The following is a 26,703-nucleotide window of genomic DNA, read 5'->3' on the forward strand; positions in this document are numbered from 1 at the left end:
CTTCTAACTCACTTTGTACTTTTTTTCTAGCTATTATTTGTATGTTAAATTTATGCCCACCACATATTATTTTCATTTCAGTCTTTAAATAAGGGTATGTTTGCAAAGATAATGTGTTTCCATTTTCTGAACATATTACACCAAGAAAGGTTTCCTGCACTTTATGAGAGACAACTTCCGTAGAATATATAACTAAAGTATGCATGGATTCTCATTGAGTCGCGTTATTTCAAGGCTTTGTATAGGCATCACTGAAGAGTTGAGGTTTCTCCATGTGAAACATGTCATTTCCTATAGTAATAGCGCCAAGGCCTTGCATTCCCAAACTGTGAGTGTGTAAAATCTGGATTGCACTCATGTGGCTCCTGTGATATAATTACTAAAACCTATCGAGTTTATGTAACCACCTTTTCAGTTTCAGAGGGAAACATAGCATTTATCTTTTCATCCTTGGACATATGATAATATCGCATTGGCAGAGGGTGGTAGCCTGTTTCCAAAGCGTTAGACCATCTCGTTTGCCATTGAGTAGCTATTAATACGCTACAAACCACTAAAGTTTGATACCTTGAGGGGGTCAATTGCCAATGAAATCCTATTGGTCTCAACTTCAACTGTGTCTGGTGCCCATATCCTAATGTAAAGGGTCAGCATATCCCAGTGGTCCTTTAACTGGACACCGTCCCTTTGAATTGTAGCTCCTTCTCACTAAAGCTGTGTAAAAGAACATTCTGGATTGTTTTGTTAATCTTTTTAAATGTCCAACGTTACTTTTTAAGAAATGGAGCTCTGAATGGTTATTTAACTTTATTGTGTATTATTTCGGTGGCGCATTATCTCAAAGTTCCCAAATTACCACTACCTCCAAAAATATGTTTTGACTGCTAAACCTAGCTACCTTTTTGAGCATCAAATTAACACACAAGTCAATTCTCTTATACAATTGCAGATCTGACACCCCTGGACAAAGGCCACAAATAACAGTCACTATTTTAGAACAATGGTCCAAGGGCAAGTTTAATGACGCAAAACTAGATAAACGCCCCTACTAATAACATCAATGAACAAAAAGTATCTAGGGGTCAGAAAAGTGAGAAAAAGTAAGAAAAGGACTCGACTCACAAAATGCCAATGACATAACCAAGTGTTAGTTTCTAAGAAGTGCAGAACCCAAGTGATCCATTATGTATGATTCAATTTAACTAAATACACGTGGGCAAACAAACATGGGCAAAGTAACCTCGAGGGTAGGTGAAAGACTAGCTTTATACCTCGAGATATCATCAACTTTTAAACTTTGGAAGGTGGACATGAGTAAAAGAAGAGGAGTAAAATGGCAAATTACTGCATTAAGTGAAACATAGCAAAATGGAGTAACACAAAGGAGGAAAATATGGTAGTCGTTGCTTCATTTAATTAAAAAATATATATATAACAAGACCAGTATATGAGCATAGTAAGTGAAAAGGGAAAAGAAACACATCTATGGAATCGTAAAAATAACTGAGAGCAGGGAAAACAACCCTGAAAAAAGTCAAATTGGAGAAGTCGGCAAAAGATATCAAAATGGATCTCCAAATTACATCAAACATAGTTAACGAAATGAAAATTTTGGATGTTGTGATGTGAAAATTTGAAAAGAGAATTGTTTATATTTTTTCACTAGACATTCCTTTTCAGTAAAAGAATCGCAATCAAAGGATAGATAATCAGAACCATGTAGCCCTGTTCCCTGACATGCCAATAACAGGCATGTGAAAATAGGTAACTTCCTCAGAAACTGAAGTCAGTAAATGTGCACACAGATAGCAATTCATTGTCCTTCTTCCCTTTCCCCTTTTCTTTCTCTCGCTGTTTTCTTCAAACATAAAAGCCCTCACGGCTCACGTGGACATTGCTGCCATCAAGAAAAAACTTCTGCAACAGTTCCATTCATGCAAATAGGAAGGAGAAACCTATTGTCCATAAGACACAGTGCATCTTGCATGGCTTGGATTAGTGATTTGGACGCAGGTTAGCACTAAAGACTATCTGTTCATGCAGCTGTTTTTGAGCAACAAAGAGTTTAGATTTACACTACTGGTCGGAACTTCTGTAGTGATCGAAGGAGAGGGAGAATTAGGTGGGAAGACAACTATAAAGGAAAGAGGGAAGATAAAGGTCTGTGGAGTCTGTGCCGATTGGAAAAACAGTTATTAGGAAAGTGGAAGAGGGTCTGGAAAATGGACTCGGAGTGATGCTAGACAAGCTGCGCACCTCACATTCTGCTTAAGGGTTCTGGTGGCACCTGCTTCAGTCAAGCACATTTTTCATATTTTAAGTATATTCACTTTGGAAACCTATCAGGGCCAGCTCTGCAAGGACTTTGAAACTTAATTAGGCATGGCCTGTAACAAGCTCCCACTTAAGAGAATTTTGCTCTGACCCAAAAGCTAAGTATAAGAGTATCTTTCTTTGTTGGATTCAGCCTCACCGCACTCTAGCCAGGTCTCCTCCATGCCTGTTCAGACACTCTATACTAAATCCATCTCATTGGCAAACTCTGCGTATCAACATTTTGAAACTAGCCTTATGGTGGAGGAAATTGCGCCAGTGATGTCTCCCACACATGTAGAGGTTTCACCAAAAACTAGAGGATTTTATTTCACCATATCCAAAAAACAAAAGGCCCTAGGATGGACCTCTACTTGGTACAACTATTACTTAGGGGGTGGGTGGAAAAAGTGAAAAACGGATAGCATCTCACATGGCATACTAACAAATATACACCACTGAAGCATATCCTCAGTTCAACCTGGACTAATCCACCTAAACCCCCTGCCTGGGATGCTGTCCCTTTGTAGTCTCACTCAATGGCTGGTGAGCTTTTTCTGAGGAAGATTTTTCAGCTGTGGAAGAGTGACCTCTTGCACACTACAGTTTCTCTCTTCGACTAATTGGAACTCCGACTGCTTCTCACCATAACAAACCAACGAGGGCAAACGAACGAGCGAAGTTGCATGGGCCTCGTTGTTCATGTAAGCATTTAACGTGGGCCTTTTCGACATGCGAGTGAACTGCACGATGCTGACCCTGTCACTTGAAACTGACCCTTACATGAAGCCAGTTTCTTTAAGCTGATCTTTGTCTGGTATTGCTAATCAATGTTCAGGATATCGTTAACTTTTAGTTTCTTGCACACATCTTAGCCTAATCAACATCTGAATTGTTTCTTTCCTTTACGACTTTTCATTACATGGGTAGTGCTTTCAATTATGGGTTTGTCCGGCTTTTGGTAATCGAATTTGGGATAATCCTAATAATTAACTTGTGGGGTTGGTACGATGTAAAGTGAGCTTTTTGGAATGTAATAATGTGTAGAAATGTGTTTTCATTGGTCAGAATTTGCCGCAGTGGGTGTGCATTCGTAATGGTTCGAAAGTTGCATAAAAAGTGGTGTCTTGCTCTACGAAAATTGAGCAGTCTCCTGAGTTGTACACCGTGTTGTATTGCTTGGTTTACTGTTACTAGCTGCAGCTAATAAATGTGATCTCTGACGCCACCTAGAAGTATTCCGTGTCTCTGTTTGCCAGGACAGGGGAACTCGAAGACATCGGGCGTGTCCCTAAAGCCGCTGGGTTCTGAAAGACCCGGTTCTTTAGTTGGCGCCCAACGTGGGCAACTTCAGCGGTACCGGTCCAAGCCCAAGGATCGTGAGGAGCCACGTGAGGAAATTCTGGAGGAAGGCCGCCACTTCATCGACCCCTGCATGTCGACGTGGACCGAAGGTGTTTTCTGCGAGGCTTCCTGCTTTCCGACGGCTACGAAGGACTGCCGCCCTGACTGTCGACCTGTCTTGGACCCTCGATAGATGCTTTGTAGAGCGAGACGATAGACGGTCTTCTGGTGGCGTGACAGATATTTTGGTTAAGTATAAGTGGGTCACTCCCACGACTTTGTTTTGGTTCTTGGTTTTGTTTGATTCGATTACTGCAGCAATCGAAGCCGAGGGGCTTGTATATTTGCGAGTGTATCGATAGTCGATAACCCCTTGAAGTTTGAAGCAAGATTAGTGAACCATAAGATGCCTGGTCTTAGCAAAATTAGGAAATGGTTTAGTTGTGGTTGTAACGGGGATTCCCGATTGGAGGATTTGTGTCCGATACCTCTGGTTGGAACTCCGACTTATGAGCTCTATTCAGAACACGGAGTGGGTCCTATTACTTATAACGAAGTATGGGTCCGGTATACGAAGAAAGATGGTGTTTTACGATGGCCCCAACATGGTAGTTTCGAATTAGATATTTTAGATAATCTGGAAGTTGTGCTATTTAAGAAGAAAGCCCGGCTGGCAATGTTTGACTCTTTCCGCCTTTGGCGAAAGGAAGCCAAACAGAGAGAAATTAAACAAGCAAAAGAGATAGAAAAGATAAAAATATGTCAGTACTACAAGCTGCTAGGCAGTTTAGGGATGATGGAGAAGAGCGTGCGAGTGAAGTTTCAGATAGACAGCATTGCATGGCCATAGATAAATGTTATCCGGCCTTGCCGTCTTCACCTCCGAAAGTGATTGAAGACCTTGAGAAAGATCCTTTGATCTCTCATTTACTGAGATTGCCACCTCCCTATGTGCAGGGTGCTACTGTGCCTCCATTACCCCTGGTTGTTCCACCCTTTGTTGTTCAACCTCCTGCTGTTGTTCAGCCACCCGGTGCTGCACAGATGGTTTTGCCTCCTCCTGCGCAACCCGCTCCAGGGTCGCTGACTTTGTTACCAGCTTTGCCTCAAACTCCTTTGCCTTCTACTTCTGCATCTTCGACTCCTACTGTTTTTGTCCCTACACCTTCTTTGCCTTAAAATACTTATTCTCTTGTTCTTATGTCTGCTTCTTCTCCTTCTGCTCGAAAATGAATGACCGAAACTGTTACTAATTTGTTGTCTCCATTGTTTGGGTCACTGAATATGACCCCTGTTTCGGAACGTAAGCAAAGTCGTAGTCAGCTTCCCAGTTCCGAGGAATGGGCAGTGTTGGATTTGTTGGCTCGTAGATGTATATCGAATGTTTCTAGGTATAATTTGCAAGCGATTATGGATGTTTTCTTTCAGTGGGAACCGCCTAAGCAAAGGTATGTTTTTGATATAATGTGTACTTTTCTGCGTGAGGAATGGGAAAATAATGAGTTGGGTCCGATTACGCAGGAAGTACTTGATGTTCAGTCCGAATTTGCTAAAGGGGCGATAGTGGAATCTAATGTTACAGATGCCGTAGAGACAATACTTGTTTTCAGATCTAGGCTTCCGCCTCAGACATTGTATGAACCTGATTCCTCTGTTAGGAGGAAAGTGAAGCAGCATCCTATGAGAGAGGTTCCTCCTGTATGGAGAGACGCAGTTCAGGCTGATGTTGGTCTGGGTATTCAAGCTGCAGAGGCTCATTTTCAGCGAGTATGGGTACATGTTCCTTGGAAGAGAGCAGAGGTCTTGGGTCTTAAGCAGACTTTACCTGACCCTCGTAAAAATCCTGCTGGTTATTACAAGGAGTTGTCCCAGACAGTTGAGGCATGTATTATGTATCTAGCTGACATCGATATGTTGATGGGTAATGTAGTTACGCAACCTTTGTGGGCGAAGATTCGCCATGAGAATCATGCGGCAGAATTAGGCGATACGTGGGCGAATATTGTTGCTGCGGATGGTCGACAGGTAGGAGGTGCTAAACCTGAACCCTTAGTTGCAGAATTACCTAGTAGAATTATTAATTTGATGAAGACTATGAAGCCTCCTTTACGAGTAAATTGGGATAGGTTGGCAGCGTGTAAACAGAAGAAAGACGAAAGTGTGTCTGATTTCTTCACTAGGTTTGAAGAGACGTTTATCGATCATAGTGGTCAGGACATGAGTACTGAAGGTGGTCAAAGATTGTTTGTGGACAAATTTGTCTTTAATTTACTCCCTGAGCTTTCTAATAAGTTAAAGGTCTCTGAGAGTTCATGGGCTGTTTCTTCGTCGGCCCAGATATTGGCTACTGCACAATATTACGAGAATAGGGATAAAGATGAGAAGGATAAAACGGAGAAGAAAACTAAAGACGAAAGTTCTTTTGCAGCAAGCTTATCCGCCTCGTCAGAATCAGCCTCAGTTTCAGCAACCTCCACAGTTTCAGAGATTGTTACAGAAGCCTGAGCCTTATGTTCAGCGATTCTTTCCTGGTCCTAATCAGAGTGCTTACTGTAGAGAGGAAGGTCATTACAAGAATAGTTGCCCGGCTTTGTTACAGCGTGCGAATGGTGTATCTGGTCAGAGAGGTCGTGGTGGTTTTCAGCAAGCTCCTAGGGGTAGGGGACGTGGTGTGATCCCCAGAATGAGCATTCATCTTCCCTACAGAATTCAGCGAATTATTTTGACAGACAGAATGTTCTGAGTGGTCAGTCTGCCCAGTACTATGCTGAGGATTACTGTGTCGAAGGTGAGAGTGTTGGTTATAATGATAGCTAGGACAGCCAAGGACAAAGTGAGGGAGTAGTGTCAGTTCCAGTATATCAGAGTGGACCTTATGTTAAAGTGACTACATCAGGTGTGGTAGAACCTTTTCTTTTGGATACTGGTGCGATGAAGAGTTCTATCATGCACTCTAAACTTCCTGGCGCACCTTTGTCTGGCTTGACCAATGTTTCAGTAGGATTTTCAGGCGCCCCAGTTCGTAATCCGGTTTCTAGTCCGTTGTCCCTTTCCATTGGCTCTTGTGAATTGGAAGCTCCACTTGTTCTAACGACTGGTTGTGGTGAGATTCTGTTGGGTTTGGACTTGCTGAAAAGATTGTTTGCGACATTGCATTGCTCTCCTTCGGGAGTACAACTTACCCTTGGTAAGAAAGTGATTTCTCCAATGTATTTGTCTAAAGATTGTTTGCCACTGGAATTGCGTTCGCTTCCTGATATGCTTTGGGCTACAGGTCCAAATGATGTTGGTCTTTTGCAGATTCCACCGTATGTTGTTACCCTCTATTCGAATGCTAGGCTACCTCGTATTCCGCAATATAAGATATCGAGCGATGGCGAGAGAGCTCTTCTAGCGATTGTCTATGATCTGGTTGAGAAGGGTGTAGTTGAGGAAACGAGAGGTAATGTGTGTAACAGTCCTGTTTTGCCTGTCCTTAAGCGTACTGATGCTTCTCAGCCACCTGTGTACCGGTTTGTGATTGATCTCCGAGAAGTGAATAAGATTGTTGTGCCACAGTTTCCTGTGGTTCCTGATATCACTGCTTTGTTGACTCTGATTCCGGCTTCGGCAGCCTGGTTTTCTGTCATCGACTTGAAGAATGCTTTCTTCAGTATTCCGATTGCTGAGGAGAGTAAGGATATTTTTGGCTTCTCATTAGGAGGCCGAAGCTTCCGGTTTAAGCACGCACCTCAAGGTTATTGTGAAAGTCCCTCCATCTATAGTCAGGCGTTGAAAAGTCAGCTTGATGGTTTTGTGTTGCCTGCTGGTGCTACTCTTATTCAGTATGTTGATGATCTGTTGATTGCTGCTGATGACGAAAAGATTTGTAAAAAGGCTACTCTTTCTCTGTTGCGATATTTGTCTGACCTTCATCATAAAGTGTCACCTTCAAAGTTACAATATTGTCGCCCAGAAGTAACCTACTTAGGTCATCTCTTGTCGAAGGAGGGAAGGAGATTGACCCCAAAAAGAATTCAAGCGATTGCGCAAATGTGTGTTCCATCCACACAGAGAGAAGTGCGCGCCTTTTTAGGTATCACGTCGTATTGTAGACAGTGGATTCCCAATTTCTCATTGTTAGCGAAACCTCTGTTAGCATTGACTCTTAAAGATACTCCGCATCCTCTCCCATGGTCTGACAAATGTCAGAAAAGTTTTTCTGAATTACGTGATGCATTGTGTTCGGCTCCTGTGTTGGGTACTCCAGACTATAGTAAGCCTTTCACGTTGTATGTGCACGAGAGAGAAGGTTGTGCATTGTCAGTTTTGACGCAGTGTTTCGGAGACAGGCAGCGTCCATGTGCGTATTTTTCTGCTACGTTAGATCCGGTTGCTAAGGCGTTGCCGAGTTGTTTGAGAGCGGCAGCGGCTGTTTCTATCCGACAGTCTGCTGGTTTGGTGTTGGATAATACGTTGATTGTGATGGTCCCACATGCAGTGGATACCTTATTGAATAGGACCAAGACACAGCACCTTACTAGTGCACGTCTTTCAAGTTATGAGTTGACATTGTTGGCTAGCCATGTTCACATTAAGAGATGTAATGTGTTGAATCCAGCTACGTTGTTGCCGATCTCTATGGAGACGGATGCTCAAGAACAGCATGATTGTTTTCTTCGTACAGATGAAGAAACGAAGGCTAGAACTGATTTAAAGGATACTCCTCTTACGAATGTTGATGGTACCCCATGGGTAGATGGTTCGTGTTTTAAGCTTCCGAATGGTGAGACGACTGCAGCGTATGCTATCACAACTTTACATACAGTTGTTGAAACAGCACGTATAGTACAGAATTCTGCGCAAGCAGCAGAGTTGATTGCACTGACGAGAGCATGTGTGTTGTCAGAAGGAAAGCGAGTGAATGTTTACACTGATAGCCAGTATGCGTTTGGTGTTGCCCATAGTTTTGGACGTTTGTGGAGAGAGAGAGGGTTCCTTACTTCCCATGGAACGAAAATACAGCATGGCCAGTTAGTGAATGAACTTTTGGAATCACTTACTCTCCCAAAGCAGATTGCAATCATGAAGTGTAGTGCGCATAAGAAAGTTGTGGACGATGTAGGTCAAGGGAATGCGTTTGCGGATGAAGTGGCGAAGGAAACGGCGAAAGATATGATGAGCCGTATGTATGTTGCAGGCCCAGGTAATTGGGTTATGGCTGGTGGAATGTGTGAGGACACAATAGAAAGTGTGAAGATGATTCAGGCTGAAGCTACGGAGAAAGAAGTGAGTGTTTGGAGAGAAACCACGGGTATGTTGGATTCAACGGGTTGTTGGGTTGAGTTGTCAGAATACCAGCGATGGTTGTTGCCTGATGCGTATGTGCTCCCAGTGGTTACAATGGCTCATGGAATGGCTCATATCAGTTCGAAGGGAATATGCAAGTTGTTGGCTCCAGTTTGGCAGAATGCTGGAATTCCGAAATGTGCTGAGAATGTGGTGAAGCATTGTGTGATTTGTCTGAAGTATAATCCTGGTAAGGGAACTCCAACTCCAGTTGGTCATTTTGCTCCTCCGACGTATCCGTTTGAGGTGATACAGCTAGATTACATTCACATGGAGAGATGTAACAACTTGAAGTGGTGTGGTTCACTGGTTAGAGGCGGCAGACCCCGAAGCAGAAGTTGGCCCGGGACCAGGGTTTGATTCCCGACACGGCAGGGTCTTGGGCCAAAGTCAGCGGACTTGATAATTCTCGCCTCGGTGCCTACTCTAACCATGGGTCCCACTCAGCAACTCTGGACAATAGTTTGCTTAATCTCCACTAACGGCCCCATCAGCGCCGGGGATGCTTGTCTTCACCTTGGAGATGCCCAGGAGGGACCATCTCACAGGGAAAGCCAGGATGGGTTCCCCAGCGGTATACAGCGCCGGGACGCCCCTTTGCTGGGGCAGCTGTACGCTTTACAAGTATACGACATTTAACATTTAACATTTAACAAGTATGTCCTTGTGGTTGTTTGCGCCTTTTCCAGATGGATAGAGGCCTACCCCCTAAAGGATAATACTGCCTTGTCTACGGCCAAGGTTTTGCTGAAAGAGTATTTCACTAGGTATGGTTTGCCGAGAATTGTATGAAGCGACAATGGGAGTGAATTTGTGGGTCAAATCATGAAGAAAGTGTGTGCTGGTTTGGGTATTAAGCAGAAGTTTCATGCTGCGAATCACCCCCAGTCTGCTGGACTTGTTGAGTGCTATAATGGTACCTTGAAGCTGAAAATAGCTGAGGTACAAGCGAGCACTGGTCTTACGTGGCCGGATGCTTTGCCGTTGGCTCTTTTGTCAACAAGGACGACAGTGCATTCTCGTGTGGGACTTAGCCCATACGAAATAGTTTTTGGTCGTCCGGCGAATGTTTGGGGTGTGCCTCGTCCTAAGAAATTTAGCGAGATTGAGTACCCTATGTTGGTGGATTACTTACATGACTTGACTGCTAAATTACCTGTTCTCCACCAACAGGTCTATGACAGTTTGCCGACAGCTACTGCAGATCCAGGCCATACGATCCAACCTGGAGATTTTGTCTTCACCAAGAATTTCCAGCGAACCAAAAACTTGGAGCCGCGATGGACTGGTCCCTACTTAGTTCTTCTGGCCACTAGAACTGCTGCTAGAGTAGCTGGTAAAAAAAACTGGGTACATGCTACCCATTGCAAGAAGGCCCCTTTGCCCTTACCGTATGACAAGTGGGTGAGGGATGGTATAGCTGATTCGGAATGTGAAAGAGTTCCTAGATTTGTACCTTTTAGTGATGCTCATTTGACATGGACTGGGTCAGAACGCGAGGATGATGATGTCCTGCAAGCTGCTGTGCCTCCACACCTAAAGCTTGACACTACAGATCCGGAGCTCTTGTTTAAGGACCAAACTGTGCCTGGTAAAGAACGCTACGATTTGAGACCAAGAAAGATTGAACCTATGGACAAATAAAATCTGAATTCTTTTATGTAGTGAATTACACCTTGTCAGATCAAGAGACTTTTTTACTTTTTAATTTTTCGAGTCACCATCCGGACTCAGCTGCAGGGTCGCAGTACAGCCTTAAGGGGTGAGCCGCGTATTGACATAAGGTCTGTGGTTCAGGGTCGTTAGTGCAATCTTGGCGCACACTTAAGTGAAGAAGGTAATAGCCGTGAGCAGCACGTTAGAGGATGGAGTCTTTTGAGTCTGAGGGTGTTAAGAGAGTTGATCTTAAAGTGAGAATATGTATATTAATTCGTAGCAAATGTTTTTAATATTGTATTTTCCTATGCTTATGAATATTACGTTAGCTTGTGTGGGTTGGATTTTCTATGTCACACAACAGCCGACTACATCTACCTCCCAACCTACTCTTTCTTTTTCTACTGTTTCTCCACATGAGTTTCATACGTTACCTGAGCATGAACAGACACGAAGATCAGAATTTGTGAACAATCCGTTTATACAGATGTTGCATCAGCATCAGCTAGTTGTAAATACCACGAATTGTTGGGTTTGTGGTCTTATGCCACATACGACAGATAAGGGAATGCCAAATTTGGTTTTGCCTTTTTCGCCTAATGGGTCAGTATGGGCACTCCAATCAATGTTTATCTATGCGAATGAAGCCTCTCCTGTACGTTCCGTCAAAGATAATGCGAGTAATAATGCTTTGATACAGGGAATAGTTGATATGATTAGAGATATCGATGCGTATAACGTTATCCCTAAAGATGAGGTACGAGCATATGTTGGTTGGAACAAGACGACATATAGTATTAGTCTGACAGAAAAAGAGAGACAGAGAAGGTCTTCTCCTATTTGGATTATACCCCACCGAGGTCATTTTTGTCTGCAAGGTAATGGTCAGAATCCGAGAGCTCAGCTTGGTAAGAGTGTGTGTGGTCACACATATGTTTATACGTCCCAGAAATCTCCACCATTCGTGCCAGCTAAAGGCACGTATTTTGTTTGTTATGACAGAGCATATACATGGTTGCCTTCTGATTTTTCAGGCACATGTTATGTGGCATTTTTGCTTCCACCTACGTATACAGCTGCTTTCAATTACCATAAGACAAGATATGGTAGAGGTATTATCGATGCAAAAGATACGGTCGCACAAGAAGTTGGAGACTTCTTTAAGGGTTTCCTGCCCTTTTGGGGTCCTATGGCTAATAGTAGGAATATTCGTCAGCTTACGAGAGTGGTTGAGGCCACTATAAATGAGACTGCAGGTGCCCTTAGCAATATTACAGCTGAGCTTCAAGCGGATCGCCTTATGACATTACAGAACCGCTTTGTTCTAGATATTATACTTGCAGATAGAGGTGAAGTATGTAAATTGATCGGGTCTAGTTGCTGCGTTTTCATACCAGATAATGCCCGACAGTGTACCAAGCCATCCAGAAGTTGCATAAGTCCGCTGAGTCTATACATGTAGACGAAGGGAACTGGTCGTTGATAGGATGGTTTTGAGAACTGCTGTCCAAATGGGGATGGAAGATTCTGATGTTTCTTGGTATGGCTTTAGCGATCCTTTTCTTGTGTTGCTTATGCATCCAGTGTGGTCCCGCCATTTGTGGCCTTTGTGCTACGATCTGTGTGAGACCCGTCTCGAGAGAGGCGAAAGATAATAAGATGATGTTACAACAACACCTTAATGACCTGATGAGAATAGATATAGACCTGGATTCAGATTGACGTGAGTTTAGGTCATTGCCTACGTAATTGTAAAAGGAGGGTCTGAGGTTCCATGGTTTTCAGGACCGGACTCCATTTTGTTTACGTTGTTTGCAATTCCATTTTGTGTTGCCCTCACGTAGCCATAGGGGTAAACGAACGAATGAAGTTGCATGGGCCTCGTTGTTCATGTAAGCAATTAACGTGGGCCTTTTCGACTTGCGAGTGAACTGCAAGATGCTGACCCTGTCACCTGAAACTGACCCTTACATGAAGCCAGTTTCTTTAAGCTGATCTTTGTCTGGTATTGCTAATCAATGTTCAGGATATCGTTAACTTTTAGTTTCTTGCACATATCTTATCCTACTCAACATCTGAATTGTTTCTTTCCTTTACGACTTTTCATTACATGGGTAGTGCTTTCAATTATGGGTTTGTCCGGCTTTTGGTAATCAAATTTGGGATAATCCTAATAATTAACTTGTGGGGTTGGTACGATGTAAAGTGAGCTTTTTGGAATGTAATAATGTGTAGAAATGTGTTTTCATTGGTCAAAATTTGCCGCAGTGGGTGTGCATTCGTAATGGTCCGAAAGTTGCACAAAAAGTGGTGTCTTGCTCTACGAAAATTGAGCAGTCTCCTGAGTTGTACACCGTGTTGTATTGCTTGGTTTACTGTTACTAGCTGCAGCTAATAAATTTGATCTCTGACGCCACCTAGAAGTATTCCGTGTCTCTGTTTGCCAGGACAGGGGAACTCGAAGACATCGGGTGTGTCCCTGACACCGCTGGGTTCTGAAAGACCCGGTTCTTCAAACTCTACACATAAGTTCATGCACTGCAACCAGTTGATCTCAGAAACTCAGTACAGTAGTTGCCACTCCACATTTCTGAGCTGCAATGTACAGAGCTCATAGTCACTAGGTTAGATGTATTTACTAAAGTTTTGTGCAGACACTTGCGCAACGCAGGTTAACGCAAGGTGATGATACTGCATCACTTAGTTAACCATTTTAGGTTCATTAATTTTTATTATAGAAGTTATCACAAGCGGATTGTGCACTTCATCAAGAATGGTCCCACTTTGTACGCCAACCATTGCGGAAATACAAGGTACCCGGTCTCATAATCCAAGTATTTCCAAAAGCAATATATCCTTCCTTTTATGTCATGTGTGTAATGAAAACAGCAGTAGTGGTGTAGCCTGGTGGTAATGGGCCCTTGTGCAAGCAACGATACAAGGCTCCACACCAGTATTAAAATACTGCTATAAATGAGGTGCAGCGCGCCTGGTGTCACTGAACCTGTTACACTAATGTCAATTACCGGTCTCCAAGTTTCTCATTCTACTCGTCTTTCCTTCATGCCTCCCTATCTCCACCCCCTCTTCTCTCATCTCATCTTCTGCATCCATGTAATAGTCTCCTCTTTATCCCTTTCTAAGTCTCTCTCTTCCGCCTCTTTTGTCTCTCAGTCATCTCATCTCCTTCCTCTCTTCTCTCCTCATTTCTCGTTCCTTCCTTTTCCTTTTCCTTTGTCCTCTTTGCTCAAAAGTATAAACTTTTCCCATCCTGGTGCCTTTTCCTGGACCCCTCCCCGTTCTTTGACCCTCTCCTTTACTTTCGTTCCTTTCCTCTCACCCCTTTATTGTCCCCTTATTTACTCTCTCATTGTCCCACCCCCTGAAAAATAACCACAGCCAAGCCCCTGTAATGCAAGGTGTATAAAACAAAAATCAGAGCCGGCAGCCTTTAAAATACCATCAGCTGGTTCAGGACAGACTTGGACCTCTTCCAGGCTTCGGTGCACTGCACCGGCTGCACCAATGGCAGCTATGTCCCTGACCGCAATGCTTACTTCATGGACCACAATGCTTTGGGGTAACACGCTGGTAGGACAAGCAGTGTGCGACCAATTGGACTTTCTTTTATATTCAGGCACCCTTGAGCTGGTGGGGCTGACGAGCCCGGGTTACGCACCTGCGTGCCACGAGCGGTACCGGACCTGAGAATATTTTTTGGCAGCCTACGCAGCACCCCTACATATATGCCTATTCCCTGCTGACGAGAGTTAACAACCTCGAAACACGTGTCCAGGGTTGGCCAACGCGACAGTGATTTTTGCTCAAGACCCTGGCAGAGGCGCACCCGCTGATGCTTACTTCATGGACCACAATGCTTTGGGGTAACAGGCTGGTAGGACAAGCAGTGAGCGACCAATTGGACTTTCTTTTATGTCACTGACCGCAAGCCTTATAAATGCACAGGCAAGGGGACCAGGTAGAAGAATGGCTGGCATGCTACTGCCCCCATTTAACAACCCTATTGCGTAAGAAAAATGATTACACTCCAACCTCCTGGTACCAAGAAGAGGAAGAGAAACACAAGACTGACTGGTCAATTTAAGCAGTTAAACAACAAAGTAATTAAACCGTAGAACATTAAGTAGTCACTCATTTTTATCTCCAGCAGAAGACAAAAGGAACTCCAGAGCAGAGTCCAGTTGAGGAAAATAAAAGAACTGCCCTTGTCTTATCAGCATTAGGTTCTCCAGGAACCAGAGTGATGCCACAAGACCTGCTACTATGAGTTCCTATTTAATTCTGTGCATGCTCCTGTCGTCGATCGAGTGTATCTGGGAAACGTGCACCTTAGTACCCTTCGCACACAGATCCAATATATCTGCAGCCAGCCTGGGAATTGCCGCTCTCTGGCTGGAATTCAAAATATCCATCAGCTGTGTGCCAGAGCCTTGCTCTGGTCCCGTTGGCCAGCTTGTCAGTAGTTTGATGGCTCTGCAGACATGATTATTTTTAAGTTCTCCAATTTGCTACTAGGGTGTAGATCCAAAATGTGTTGGCAGTGGTTTCACTTAATTTTTGTATATCTCCGTTCTGGCTTCTGGCTGTTCCAGGGAAGTAATGATACACAGTTCAAAATGTTCTCTCTGGTTAGCTTCTTCTCTCAGTATTTCCTTCCCTTTCTCTAACACAGGAACCCTCTCGTCCAGCCTACCCACTGCTTACTCGTCGAGCGCTACTCTTTCCTTCATATTGCCCATGCAGGAACCCTTCTACTGAGAATATTTTGCCTTTTGGTGGTTGGACCGTTGCAGATCGCTCAGGGCACAGTTCACTGACAACTAAACTTTAGACAGCCCTGAGTAGGATGCAGAATCCTCATTGATATTATCATCGGGGGTTGCTATGGAAGACTGAGTTCTGGTCGCAAAGAAATTCTTGACCTTTCGCGCTTTCTTCATTATTTCCTTTAGGAACATTGTGAGTGACTTCCCCAGTATCCCAGTTGCACACAGAAAGGCCTTTCAAGACCAAACACTCCCTTCACTTACTCTGAGTGTTGTTCCTCATGCTCCCTTTCTGACTGATTAACCATCATCCTAGAGAAGCAACCACAAACTCCAAGACTGGGGTTCCTCTACCACCCTCCCAGGCAGACTCTTTCGCAAGGGATCCCACTCCCCACAACCCAGGCCTCCCTCAGGCAGTTGTATACTCAAGGGTTCTGTTTTTTCTCCTCCTCCAGATCTCAAATGTGTGTGGCATGGATTGTGTGAGAAATTGGACTGTAGGTTGGATGGGGTGTGAGCCCTGGTCAAGCTACAGCCACAATTCCTTGCAGGGGTGACCCACACAAAGTCACAAAATCAACTTCATGCATAACCCTGAGTAGCTTGGCACAAAAAACAGTAAGGCTTAATTTAAATGCAAAGGGTAAAGCATTTATGCAGCACACAAACCACTCTGCAAGAAGCGAAAAGTGTCCAAAAAAATACTCAGCACAGGCTCCTAAAATCAAAACCATCATTCGGAAAAGATGGAAGTTAATTGAGAATGAACCTGACTTTCATAAAGTCTTTACTCAACCTCCATTGTTCGCACATACCCGAGCGCAAAATTTGAGAGAGTTACTGAAAACTACTAGCAAGAAACAACAAATCAGTCAATTCAAAGACATGAGAAAATGCCACAAATGTGGGCAGTGTGGCAATGTGATTACAGGCAAAGAATTTCCACATCCAAAAACTGGGAAACCTATATCTTTGAGACATACTTCAGTCTGCACTACCGAAAACGTAATCTATGCAATAAAGTGCCCATGTGGACTTGTTTACGTAGGCAGGACTAGCAGAAAGATAAAAACAAGAATAGTAGAACACAAGAGCCGCATCAGAAATAAAAACATGAACTCGTCAGTGGCAGCACATTGGGTTAACTTTGCGCACACCATCCCGCAATTACGCTTTACCATCCTAGAACACATTACAATACATACTGGCATGGATCTTAACACCACATTAGCACGAAAAGAAAATGAATGGATAAAAAAAACTGGGGACTGTAATCCCGGGGGGGTCTAAATGACCATTACGAGTGTTGGACCCGATCTCGTGGCGTAGTCTGCCCTGACCCGTAGTGACCCCTCCTGACCCGTGCAACTCCCCATGACCCTGATTCACCCGATCATTCCCTCCATGACCCCCATCCCCGACACTGGGCTTTCCCGTCCTCTCCCTTCATTTCCCTGGTACCCGAGGCCGATGCCCATGTCCCTGCACCTAAGATGGCCGCCCCGTCCCCAGCCCGACCTCGGCCTTCGGCGCGCCATACCCGGCTGGGGGGTAGAGCGCTCCCCGTGAGTGAGAGAGGGAGTAGCTCGATAACACCTTCCACCTCCCCTCGAGAGATGAGTTTCGATCACCCATCCGGCCTCCCTGAGGGCTGGCTCCAGGCCTGCTGAATGTCTGGGATCCCTCCAGACCCAACTTGAAAGAATGAAAGGAGCCACCAAGGCGGAACTCACAACAACCGGCTCCCAGGTGCTAAGACCTCCGCCTGCGAGGACTCCGGACATCAAAGAGGAGCAGTCCTATATCAAGGGTTGCTCCGGGACGATCAAGTCAGTTGTATCCTGGACCACGTGAGCCCTGCTGACCTCGTCGCGGCTCCTACCGAGCAGAGAAGGACTTCTACTCGAGAACCAGCTGAGCCCTGCTGACTTCGTCGCGGCTCCTACCCGGCAGAGAAGGACTTCTGCCCGAAACCACCTGAGCCCTGCTGACGCTGTCGCGGCTTCCTTGCAACCTGGAGAACCACCTGAGCCCTGCTGACCTCATCGCGGCTCCTACCTGGCAGAGAAGGACTTCTGCCCGAAATCACCTGAGCCCTGCTGATCTGATCGCGGCTCCCTAAGACCGTAAGAACTACTACATCCTTGCTCGAGCCCTGCTGACTCGATCGCAGCTCAGAGACTATCCTGGTACGGCTGGACACCCGATCTACCCGTATCCCCCGGCTCGAGGATTGAGAGCTGTGCGCCGGATACGCACCCACAGTGACTTTGAACCTTGAGACTGTCCCGCTACCCTGATCCCTACCGAGACTTTCTGAGCCCTTGCTCTGTTGTACATACTACCCTGTGGATCATAAAGATCCAATTTTGCTTGATGAGATAAAGAATACGTTCTCTTGAACCCTACTGTGTGGTGTCTCTTTGTCGAGTGGTGCTAGCTCAGCGCGTGCGATCCAAGATTCGAGATCCTCTCCCTGAGGGGTCTCCCGCCAGTGCTCGGCAGTGTTCCTAGGAGAGGTGGGTCACAGGGTGGTCAGGTGCACATTCTGGCCTCCCCCTGGGATCGCCCCTTCTAACATTGGTGGCAAGCGACGGGATCCAAGCCAATAATCTAGAGATCGTACAGTGAGCGGCTGACGCACTACCGAACAAAGATGACAGAAAAAAACACCAAGATTTCCACTGAAGCCGACGCGAGTACCACGTTCCGTGCGGAACAGCTGGAAGAGTACACACACAAAGAATTGAAAGAGTTCTGCAAAGCACGAGGAATCGCTACCACAGGCCTGAATACGAAGGAAGACATGCAGAAGGCCCTACAAGCTTGGGTGGAGTTTGAGGAAAATCCTCCCCCGTCGGGAGGAGAAGCAGAGCAGCCGACCGAACCCAACCTGAACCCAAGAATGGGCAGCAGCGCTCTCGTACGGAGCAGCGCACCAGATGGGGGCCTCTCCCCAGAAGAGCTCGCGGACAGAGAAAGAAATTGCAATCATGAACTTGAATTGGCCAAACTCAAAATTGAGGGTGAACTAAAATTGGCAGAAAAGAAGCTAGCGGTAGAGCAGCTACGAGTACAAGGAGAGTTGGAAGAGAAGAAACTCCAACGAGAACATGAAGGCAAGAGACTCCAGCTGGAGCACGAGCGCGGCCTGAAGGAGATCGAACTAAAGGCCCGGAGCGAAGAAAACCGAACCCCGGGGAACCGAGAAGCCGTTCCCCCGGTAGAGCCAAAAGTCCACATCCCCAAGGATGTGGTGAAAGAGTACTATAAGAACGACGATATCCAGCAGTGGTTCAAGGCCTACGAAGTCGCCATGACCTCCCACCGAGTTCCACAGAAGGAATGGGGAGCTGGGTTGTGGGGTCGATTCCTGAGCGAGGGTAGAGACACCCTGCTCGACCTGCCGTCCTCAGTGCAGACCTCCTACAGCCACATGAAAGAGGCCCTCCTCACGAGATACGGGCTCACCCCCGAGATGTATCGCCAGCGGTTCCGAGATTGCAAGAAGATCCCTGGCACCACGTGGGTGGAGTACGTGAACTTTTACAGTCGAGCCCTAGAAGGGTGGATCAAGGGCAGCAAAGTTACCACCTTTGAAGAACTTACCGATCTCATTGCATGGGAACACTTGTCATCGAACTGTTTTGTGGAACTACGCCAGCATCTGCTGGACAGCAAGCTCGCAGATCCAAGGAAGCTGGCCGTCGAGGCCGATCGCTGGGTGAATACCCGGGTCCCCCGGGGCCCCGTAGGATATTACCCCCGAAACAGTCAGGGACCTCCCCGCCAGAGGGGAGGGGGGAACCAAGGAAGACAGAGGGAGTCCCAGTCAGGTCCCCAGCGTAGCCCCCCCAGAAACCAACCCCAGACCTTTCCAGCTCCCCCACCAGCCAATCCTGCTCCCCTAGGTAACCGTGGGCATCGGGTCACCATCACCTATTTCCGTTGCCAGTAGCCAGGGCATTACGCCAGTGACCCCCAGTGTCCCATGACCCCGCAACCCTCCACGACAGCTCCCTCAGCCTGACAGATAGCCAACATAGCCCTAGGGGAGGAGATGGAGGACACCGAAGAGTGGGAACCTGCTGCCATGGCCCTAGTCTCCCTAGGAGACTGAGAGATGATCCCCGGAGCCCCCTTACCCGATAACACCAAGAAATACCGGCAACTGGTGACGGTGAATGGCCACCGAGTGGAGGCCCTTCGCGACACCGGGGCGAGTATCACAGGTGTCCTCAGTCATCTAGTCAGGGAGGACCAGATCATTCCGAACGTCCTGTGCCCAGTACTGTCCGCTGACAACACAGAGAGCTTGTGTAAGATGGCCCTAGCACCGTTCGAATGGGGGGGAGTGATAGGCAAGTTACGAGTCACTGTCCGAGCCTCCCAACCTGTAGACTGTCTCCTGGGTAACGACCTGGAAAGTTCCCCGTGGAGACAGGTTGAGCGCAAGACCCACCTGGGCATGATGGACCAACCCGAATGGGTGTGCGTCACCACCCGATCCATGTCGGCCCGACTCTCCCCCCTCGGGGCGGTCGACGCCGAGCCTTCTAGCCCCCTCCCTGTGAATGAAGACAGGGACGACAGAGCCCAGCCTAGTGAACTCCCCCCAGGAGAGGAAACCGTCACCGACGACGAACTCCTGCATCCCGATCCCGCACAGATCCCTGAGCTAGGTGATCTGCCCGAATTGGCGCAGTGGCGCCACGAGGGGGGCCCCTCCCGAGAGGAGTTCTGCCGGGAGCAAGCCACTTGCCCATCCCTGGTCGGACCCCGGCAACAAGCCGCGGCCCAAGCTGCGGGCGACCAATATGGAACCCATCTAGTATATTGGGAGAATGACCTCCTGTACAGTGAGCAGAAGTCTGCCGAGCTAGGGTCAGCCCGGGTGCTGGTGGTACCCCTACGCTTCCGAGACTTCCTCCTGGGCCTGGCCCACGATGTGCCCCTGGCGGGACACTTGGGCTAGGACAAGACCTAACACCGCCTAGTTACGCACTTCTATTGGCCCAAGATGGGAGCGAATGTAGAGGCCCACTCCAAGTCCTGTCCCACGTGCCAGGCTAGTGGGAAAAGTGGAGGAACGCGCAAGGCTCCCCTCCAACCCTTCCCCGTCATCAGTACCCCCTTCGAGCGGGTCAGGATCGACATTGTGGGGCCCCTAGACCCCAGAACCTCCCAAGGTAACAGATTCATCCTAGTCCTGGTGGATCATGCCACCCGATACCCGAGGCCATTCCCCTCCGCACCGTAACGGCCCCCGTGGTGGGACGAGCGTTGATGGGGATCTTTTCCCGAGTAGGTTTTCCCCGCGAGGTCGTGAGTGACCGCGGAACGAACTTTATCTCCCCAAATACATGATGTCCCTGTGGCAACAATGTGGAGTGTCCTACAAGTTCACCACCCCGTATCATCCCCAAGGAAATGGCCTAGTTGAACGGTTTAACCGGACACTGAAGGGGATGATCATGGGCCTAGAAGAGCCCCTCCGGCGTAAGTGGGACGTCCTCCTCCCCTGCCTCTTGTTCGCATACCGGGAAGTCCCCCAGAAGTCCCTGGGGTTCAGCCCATTTGAGCTGCTGTACGGGCATCCCGTCCGGGGGCCCCTCAGCCTGGTCAAAGAGGGGTGGGAGACGGCCCCCCGAGAACCACCTCCAGATGTGTTCCGATACATCCTAGCCCTCCGAAATCAAACTCGGAAGTTCCGAGCGCTGACCGAAGCCAACCTCGAGGCGATCCAGGAGGAGATGAAGCGCTGGTATGACCAGAATGCCACTCTGGTCGAGTTTCAACCGGGCCAGCAAGTCTGGGTGATGATCACGGTGAAACCCTGCGCCCTCCAAGACAAATGGACCGGGCCCTTCAAGGTCGTGGAGAGGAAGAGCCAAGTGACCTACTTGGTGGACGTCCAGTCCCCTCGGAACCCCCTTCGGGTCCTCCACGTGAACCGCCTCAAGCCTCACTTTGTGCGGACGGAGTTGAGCTTGCTCTTGACCACCGACGATGGAGCGGAAGAGGAAACGGAGCCTCTTCCTGACCTCCTGTGTGCCAAAGAGAAGGATGGCTCCGTAGACGGAGTGAGCCTCTCTCCCTCCCTCACTCCTCAGCAACGGGAAGACTGCCGCCGGCTCTTGGGGCAGTTCCCTGATTTGTTCTCTCTGGTCCCCAAGGTCACCGACTGGTGTGTCCACGACGTGGACACCGGAGACATCCCGCCGGTACGACACCGAGCCTACCGAGTGCCTGACCGAGTCCGGACCTGCATCCAGGCCGAAGTCTCAAAAATGCTCACCCTAGGAGTGGTCGAGCCCTCCGACAGTCCCTGGGCCAGCCCAGTGGTACTGGTCCCAAAAGCCGCGGCCCCGGGGTCTGTCCCCGAACTTCGGTTTTGTGTGGACTACCGGGGGCTCAACGCAGTCACCCGAGCAGATTCCCACCCCATTCCCCGCGCAGACGAGCTCATCGACCGCCTGGGGTCTGCTCGCTACCTGAGTACCTTCGACCTGACCTGCGGCTACTGACAAATTGCGCTCACAGAGGGAGCCAAGGAGCGGTCCGCCTTCTCCACCCCGGACGGGCACTATCGCTTTCGAGTGATGCCGTTCGGGATGAAAAACGCCCCAGCCACCTTTCAGAGACTGGTGAACCGAGTCCTGGCCGGGCTGGAAGAGTTCAGCGCCCGATATATGGACGATATTGCGGTGTTCAGTTCACAATGGGACGAGCACCTCCGGCACCTCCGGAGGGTGTTGCTAGCCCTGCGCCAGGCCGGCTTGGCAGTGAAAGCTAGCAAGTGCCAGATTGGGCAGGGGTCAGTGACCTACCTAGGCCATCAGGTCGGGAGCGGGCAGGTCGCCCCTCTCCAGCCGAAGATCCATTCCATCCTGGCCTGGGAGCCACCCACCACACAAACCGAGGTCTGAGCCTTCCTGGGCCTCACCGGCTGCTACCGGAGGTTCATAAAGAGTTACGGCAGTATAGTGGGTCCCCTCACAGAATTGAGGTCCAAGAAGCAGCCCAAGCACGTGCAGTGGACCCCCTCCTGTCAAGAGGCGTTCGACGCCTTAAAGACCGCCATGTGTACTACCCCCGTGCTCCAAGCCCCGGACTACAACAAGGAGTTTGTGGTCCAAACCGACGCCTCCGAGCATGGCATCGGGCCGTACTGTCCCAGCTCAATGGGAAAGGCATAGATCAGCCCGTAGCCTTCCTTAGCAGAAGGTTACTGCCCCGAGAACAGAGATGGAGCACCATCGAACGAGAAGCATTCGCAGTAGTCTGGGCCCTCAAGAAACTCCGAAATTACCTGTGCGGAACCCACTTCCGAGTACAGACAGACCATCGACCCTTACGGTGGCTCATGCAGATGAGAGGAGAGAACCCCAAACTGCTGCGATGGTCAATCTCCCTCCAGGGGATGGACTTCACAGTAGAGCACCGCCCTGGTACCGACCACGCCAACGCTGACGGCCTCTCCAGGTTCTTCCGCCTCAGCGATGAGAACCCCCAAGAGGATGGGTAGTTCTCCTGAGCCTTCAGCTGAGGGGGACGCGCGTTGGACCCGGCCTCATGGCGTGGTCCGCCCTGACCCGTAGTGACCCCTCCTGACCCGTGCAACTCCCCATGACCCTGATTCACCCGATCATTCCCTCCATGACCCCCATCCCCGACACTGGGCTTTCCCATCCTCTCCCTCCATTTCCCTGGTATCCGAGGCCGATGCCCATGTCCCTGCACCTAAGATGGCCGCCCCAGCCCCAGCCCGACCTCGGCCTTCGGCGCGCCATACCCGGCTGGGGGGTAGAGCGCTCCCCGTGAGCGAGAGAGGGAGGAGTAGCTCGATCACACCTTCCACCTCCCCTCGAGAGATGAGTTTCGACTACCCATCCGGCCTCCCTGAGGGCTGGCTCCAGGCCTGCTGAATGTCTGGGATCCCTCCAGACCCAACTTGAAAGGATGAAAGGAGCCGCCAAGGCGGAACCCACAACAACCGGCTCCCAGGTGCTAAGACCTCCACCTGCGAGGACTCCGGACATCAAAGAGGAGCAGTCCTATATCAAGGGTTGCTCTGGGACGATCAAGTCAGTTGTATCCTGGACCACGTGAGCCCTGCTGACCTCGTCGCGGCTCCTACCGAGCAGAGAAGGACTTCTACTTGAGAACCAGCTGAGCCCTGCTGACTTTGTCGCGGCTCCTACCCGGCAGAGAAGGACTTCTGCCCGAAACCACCTGAGCCCTGCTGACGCTGTCGCGGCTCCCTTGCAACCTGGAGAACCACCTGAGCCCTGCTGACCTCGTCGCGGCTCCTACCTGGCAGAGAAGGACTTCTGCCCAAAACCACCTGAGCCCCGCTGACGCTGTCGCGGCTCCCCTGCAACCGTGAGAACTCCTGAGCCCTGCTGATCTGATCGCGGCTCCCTAAGACCATAAGAACTACTACATCCTTGCTCGAGCCCTGCTGACTCGGTCGCGGCTCAGAGACTATCCTGGTCCGGCTGGACCCCCGATCTACCTGTATCCCCCGGCTCGAGGATTGAGAGCTGTGCGCCAGATACGCACCCACAGTGACTTTGAACCTACCGAGACTTTCTGAGCCCTTGCTCTGTTGTACATACGACCCTGTGGATCATAAAGATTCAATTTTGCTTGAAGAGATAAAGAATACGTTCTCTTGAACCCTACTGTGTGGTGTCTCTTTGTCGAGTAGTGCTAGCTCAGCGCGTGCGATCCTAGATTCGAGATCCTCTCCCTGAGGGGTCTCCCACCAGTGCTCGGCAGTGTTCCTAGGAGAGGTGGGTCACAGGGTGGTCAGGTGCACATTCTGGCCTCCCCCTGGGATCGCCCCTTCTAACAACGAGATGCTGTGCTTTTTATAACTCTAGATTTATCACCTCCAAGATTGTAAGGGGACTTTTGCATTCCTCACGAGTTTTTTATTTTAGATAATCACACCTTTTAGGACTTTCACCACGATTTCCTTTTATTTATTCTTTATTTACTCTTCATTTTGTGCATGGCACTCATTGTTTTCATTTTTAGTTTTATGTTTACCGAGACTTAGGGGAGTTTTGAACCCATTTAGCAAAGATTTTCGTAGTTTAGGAGTAGCGCCATCTTTAGACAGGCTAGTCTGTTTCATAGTCCTCTTTTTATGGCTACCACGTGGGAACGCGACGCACCTACTAAATGAGGGCGCCGAGTTTCGAGCTTTGTTTAAACTTTACATCGGTACACACTCGTCGGGCAAGACAGCGATTAACAGCTCTGAAGGTATGCGATACGATGTAGATAACTTTTTGGCACTAAGGAGCACTTTACATTTATGGAGGCAGTGACAGTCTGCTCTCTTACTTTCATTTTATTTTATTTTGTAGCCACTTTGGAAGAGTTTTGACGGCAAGATTATTCAAGTATTTCAGGATGTAGACGTCCTTCCCTACTTGGGTAAGATAGAAACTGTGGTTCGAGTACACTTGGGAGGCTTCATGCTACCGATACAGTGGTTATAATAGTGTCACTACTTTTCCCCTTATAGATATCGTACTAAATATTTTGGCATTCATTTATACTGGAATTATCTGGAGGAATTGACGCTACTTTTGGACATTTTGGGTATGTTTTTCTGACTTCCTTTGACTACTGGGGATGAGGCTAGTGTTTATCACCAGAGATCTGAGTGATACAATCGTTGTCTCGTTTACAGGCAATCTGTTTAATTTTGATTGAACGTCACTACACGGTTCAGGTTCATTTCAGCTTTGGCCGTCAGCTAGGTATTTATACATCTACTTATCGTTTTGGTGGACTTCTCACACATTATGTCACTTTAGGGTGATTTTTTTAATAATGTTACACTCTTCTGATGGAGATGTATCTAGTCAGGTCATGTGGGCAGAGGGTCTATCCTATGATTACTTATTCACTGTTTGATCACGTGGATGTTCCTGTTTTTGCCATAATGTTTATTTCCTTTCATTATTAACCCCTTTTTCACATCTTATAATTCTAGAGAATTCAAACCCTGAGGATATAGGTGATGGTTTACTATATACATTACGCATTTATCTAATTGCGACTATTTGTATATTTTTGTTGTAGACTCTGTACCTTCCCGAAGGACTTTAACTCTAACATTGGCGAACATTTATATTTTACTTGAAGTGTAACAAACCCCTGAAGAAGAGTTCATGTTGAACTCGAAATGCATTGGGTTGCTTTAAGTTTGGCTTGTCTTGAGTTTTTGATAACCGTGAATTGAAGTATGGTTTTCTGATCAATATATGTACTTGATATACATGTATTTAATTCAATTTGTATTCTTTGTACTGGAACATGTTTTCTTTAAATTAGTGATGACTTTAATGTAAGCATATGAATAATATATGAATAAATGAATACATGTTTTCGCAATATTCACTAAGTTTTGGTAAACATTCCCAGAGGCGTTAGCGCCCTATAGCTGTGCAGTACACAGTTCTTGGTTTCCAAGGACTCAACTTACACATTATAACAAAGGGATCTGGTACCCCTCCCATTGCACTGCACGCATACATATTTACAAGTGTTGATTACATTTTCTTATATCTCATACATTTGTTAACAAAGGTGTGCAGACCCACCATCTGTTTACATATCTTACCCTTTGGTACCAACTTGTGTATCTAGTACCCAAGAATAAAAACATGTGGCAGGATATTTCAAACCTCACCACCAATCAGGCTGAGACAAAAGCCTATTCTACGGAAGAAGCTAATACTATCTATGCATTGATTAAAGAAGTAAGGGAATTTGGTTCAGTAACCGGATCTACAACAAATCAACTTCGACAATTAGAATACCTTATGAAAAAAGAAATAAACCAGCGCTTGCACGCTACCACGCTCATTGAGTACCATAAGGTCAAGAGGATACTCCGAGGATTACGCATTGCCCTACGTCCAATGCTTTTCAAATTCGATAAGGCTTTCATGTCACGCTGGTACGCAATTCTAAACAAGTGCTCTTTGGATTTGATACTGTTATTGATTGAAGAAATTTCCTCTGCATTGAGGAAACTCACAATGGATATAGATAAGCTTAAAGACGAATTATCAAGTAAATTAGAACAAGCCGATTGGACAAAGATCTTGGAAAATATCAACAAACCCCTGGATACTCATGTCCGTGAAGTGCACGAACGAAAGACACGGAAGTTTAGAAGGAACACTATGGATTACAAGTTGGATGAGGTCTACACTTGGGCCGAGAACTACGCTCAAAAAAGAGT

The 26,703-nt window shown here is 47.5% G+C and overlaps 1 protein-coding gene across 2 annotated transcripts in view; it reads left to right on the plus strand.

Moving 5' to 3' along the window:
* FGL1 (fibrinogen like 1) overlaps window positions 1-26,703 on the plus strand; it is a 340,864-nt gene that overhangs the window by 47,331 nt on the left and 266,830 nt on the right. The window lies entirely within an intron of this gene.

This window comes from Lissotriton helveticus, chromosome 2_2, assembly GCF_964261635.1.
Source record: "Lissotriton helveticus chromosome 2_2, aLisHel1.1, whole genome shotgun sequence".
Classification (NCBI taxonomy): Eukaryota; Metazoa; Chordata; class Amphibia; order Caudata; family Salamandridae; genus Lissotriton; species Lissotriton helveticus.